At 48.6% G+C, this 4,342-nt stretch overlaps 1 pseudogene; it reads left to right on the forward strand.

Annotated features, from left to right (window-relative positions):
* The first annotated feature begins 3,823 nt into the window (after positions 1 to 3,823).
* LOC123175616 (uncharacterized) lies at positions 3,824 to 3,962 on the forward strand (annotated as a pseudogene).
* The last annotated feature ends 380 nt before the right edge of the window (positions 3,963 to 4,342 follow it).

Consider the following 4,342-nt stretch of genomic DNA (forward strand, 5'->3'; position numbering starts at 1 on the left):
ATAACATTTTTGATTTAGAAGACATATATTGATTGCCCATGAGGGTAACAAATGTCCCATCATAATCATGTCGTAAAAAGCTTTCTGGTGGCTTTTAAACATGTCTAATTAATTTTAGCCCGCAATGATCATACATTATATATAATTTTTGTAGTAAAACAAGGTCAGGGTGATTCTTTTTCAACTAGAGAAACTAAAATAGAAAGGACCAAAACACGCCTCACGATTTTAGTTAACAGAGCTCAGAGATTACTCTTTGGCCCCATCCTCCCCTAAAGGCTAATTTTTTTAAATAATACATTTTTTATTAATTTTCAGAAATAATACACCGAAATTTTATTTTCCAAAAATAATACGGCCTCGTCCCGCTAGAGGACGACTGCAATTGGAGACACCTCCCCCTATAGAGGCCCCGCTGCACAGAGACATCCACAGGTACTGTCTAGTTATTAATATTGCACTGTCCTTCAAAATTGTCCATAGTTAAGTTGTTAGTTAATTGTTCAACGAACACCAAAAGTTTAGGATCACAAAGAAGGGGATCAACAGGACTGCTACTGAGTGGCTGGATAGGGTTCAGCCATACGTTACACAATGGGAGACTGCGAGTACACATCTCTGGCACGAGAATCACAATTTTGATATGGACGAATTCAATCTCTATCTGCAGCGGTACATGACGGGAACACGGTTATGCATCATTCATCACAATCACCTAGATGAGATACCTGCCCCTAATACGGCGGATATGTACCCGAGCTATGATACTTCGGGCGCTAGGCAGCAAGCGGTAAGATATATTCTATTCATATAATGCAAGTAGTCCATACATACTTTGCCATGCGCACGTAATAATCGTCCCCACAATTTCAGGCCGAGTTGACTCGCGGACTTGGTGAGGAGGTGTCCACCTTTCAGCGTTCACTGTCGTCTGCACCTCTAATGCTTCCTCGGGCTCAGGTCCAGACCTGGATGTCGCGCATTGAAGAGAAAGTACGATCTGTGTATCGGGCTATTACGTGCACACGCACTTTGGACGTACTTCACTAGCATCCCCCCGCCACTCCACGCACCAGCAGCCGCCGCATCACTGGACTGGTCAGCTCGAACCCACGCATCACCGACATGATCCGCGTCCACGTCTAGCAGAGCACTGGACGGCCAGGCCACCACCTACTGACCAGGCCGGTAGTTCGGCGTGGCAGTACCAGCCGGATCCCACGTCTGCCTACGTGTTTCGGCCACGACCTCCGCCTACAGGTATGTTTCTTCATATTTATTCTTGTGAATATCAATTGGGCCTGTATTTCATCATTACTTATGTTCGTCCATCCAACAGGGTCCTACGGATATCAGCCGTATGAACATGACGCGCCTATGTCCGGATCCGGGTGGGATAGTGACCATGAAGGTGGGCATAACAGACAGGATTTCTTGTCGCAGCACAACGAGTGGATGGACATATATACGACTCCTGCACCACCTCGCACACAGGAAACACAACATGACCAGGCATGGTCTGAGCTTCCTCCCCGTAACGTTTGGGCACCCAACAGGTATATGTGGCCGACGCCGCCTACACCACCTCCACGACGTGCCGGACGACGTGGCTGATGCTTGTCTACCACTATATCTATCTATGTACGCGAGGGACGTATGTATGCTACCTATGTATGCGGTTGGAACTAACCATCTTCCTGGTGGACGACTGGAACTAATCATCTTTCTGCTGGACGAGTAGTAGCAATAATCTTTCTGCTGGACGATTAGTAGTAATAATCTTTCTTCTGGACAAGTACGACTAATAATCTTCCTGCAAGACGACTGCGACTTACCATCTTCCTGCAAGACGACTGGTGGCCAACCTTATAGAAGATTGCCCAGTCGGCTCGCTGGTGGACGACTGGACCCTAATCGTCCACTAGGAAGACGATTAGGTCCAATCGTCTTTCAGGAAGATGATGCCGTATTATTTGTGAGAAATATCAAAACGGCGTATTATTTCTGAAAATTAATAAAAAAATTGTATTATTTAAAAAAAATTAGCCCCCTAAAGGAGGTACTCGATGAGTTTTTGAGTTAGTACTGCGCGTAGGAGACTAGTAGTCGATGATGCTAAAGAGAAAGAAAATGTCTGTCTGCTTGCCTGACCATTTGCTATTTCGATTGAACAACTTCTTGAACTAATGTACGTCTTTGGAACATAGAAATTTTATGATTTACTAATGATTCGAGATGTAAGTAGAAAGTGTAGCCGTTGAGAGGCTCATTGTTTCCGGCATGAGGATCGTTGGGACATTGTCGTCGGGAAAGCATGTAAGTTAATACAATATTTATGGTTTGTTACCAAACAACAAAACCTTACATGTACCTCACAAAACAGGCAATGTTGTAATAATTGTCCAGTACTAGTTTGTGCAAAAGGCACATGGATTGGCTGTTAATTCGTGTAAAAAAACCTGTCATCTTGTTTATCTTGGGAAATCATTTCTATGTCTATTTTTGAAAGAATATTACTATAAAAATAGTTGTGTGTTTAATTAATCGCTACCTTTGCTCGTGCGGATGTATGCAGTTCCAGCAGCTGTCTAGTTGTTATCTCCAGGAAGCTGAATGGTTGCACAAAAACCACAAGCCCAGGTTCGAAGATAGATTGCATTTGGGTGCCATGTCCATAGGCGCGACAGATCTATGCGAGTATGCGATGGTTTGCATGGGTGATGTAATGCCCAAGGGAGCACTGGAGTGGGCACTTGGATACCCTGACGTCGTCATGGCATGCGCCGAGATTGGGCGCCTAATGAATGACCTTGCTGCTTCATCCAAAGTACGTTGGTAAACACACATATATGTGCAATTAACCATGTTTATTTGTAATTGGCTAATCTCTAGCAAATATTGAATTAGATAAATTAACGGAAACGTTCATGCAGCCCCGTAACAACAGGGACGTGGCCAACTGTGTGGAGTGCTATGCCAGTGAGCACAAGGTCACAGAGGAGGTCGCCTTTGCTGCCATCGACCTGACCCTGGACCTAACTCCGCGGCTGTCCCACACGGCCGAATGCGAACTTGAGTGAACTACGCAATATTCTGGCAAAGTAAACGTGAATTTGCAGGTGCCTGACTGCAGAACTTCAAGGAAAGCAGGCAAGCCGCTCACCACTAAGATGGCATACAAGGCTGAAGACAAGACCCACAGATGCCATCACCCTGGCCATCTGGAGAAAGACAAACACCGCGTAACGCGTCCCTGCTAAGGCATACGCTTAACCCATCTTTACATGGTATTCAGAGCCTCTCCTCTACGCACATCTTCTACGCCGCCAAAAAAACCCTCGCGCCGCCATGTCTTCCTCAAGCTCCACCGCAGCCGCTCCATCTGTGCTGATCCCTATCGCTGAGAAACTCCATCGCTCCAACTTCAACATCTGGCGTGCAGGCTCTGGCCACAATCCGTGGCGCTCAGCTGGTCTCCTACCTCGATCCAGAGAGGGAGGAACCGGCGCCCAAGCTGTCGGACAAAGACGGCAAGGTCACCGATGTGCCGAACCCGGCATATGAGATCGACAAGGCTCGCGACTCTCAGGTTCTGAGTTTTCTTTTCAATTCCATCTCACCCCCTGTGATGGTTCAGATCGCAACATGCACCACGGCGTCAGTAGCATGGACTGCAATCACGGAGATCTTTATCTCCTAGACGCAGGCGGCCATCGTCAATACAAGGATGGCCCTCTCCACCACCAAGAAGGGAAACTCCACCATCGCTGAGTATCTTGGCCACATGAAGGCCCTCAGTGATGAGATGGCTGCCATCGGCAAGCCGCTCACGGACGATGATATGGTGTCGTATATCCTTGCTGGCCTGGATTTCAACTACATGTCATTCGTCTCCTCCATCTGCGCCAGGACCATCCCCATCAATCCCAACGAGCTCTACGCGCAACTCATCAGCTTCGAGAGCCGCCTCGCCATGTTCGAGGGTGGCAACTCGTCGTCCCACTCATCCGCGAACGCTGCCTCCCGTGGCGGTCGCGGTGGCTTCCCTCGCGGCGGAGGCCGCGGCAGGAACGGACGCGGCCGTGGCCACGGTGGTGGCCGTGGCAATGGAGGCAACGGCGGCCGCGGGAACGGCCACGGTGGGCGTGGCCAAGGAGGCGGGGGACGAGATGATCTCCCTGACACTGGTAGAAAAAGGGCCTATAGTCCCGGTTCGTAAGGGCCTTTAGTCCCTGTTTAGGAACCGGGACTAAAGTGTCGGTACTAATACCTCCACCCTTTAGTCCCGGTTCAATCCAGAACCGGGACTAAAGGCCCTCCACGTGGGCAGTGCGCAGAGCCC

This window comes from Triticum aestivum, unplaced genomic scaffold, assembly GCF_018294505.1.
Source record: "Triticum aestivum cultivar Chinese Spring unplaced genomic scaffold, IWGSC CS RefSeq v2.1 scaffold20010, whole genome shotgun sequence".
NCBI classification, from domain to species: Eukaryota; Viridiplantae; Streptophyta; class Magnoliopsida; order Poales; family Poaceae; genus Triticum; species Triticum aestivum.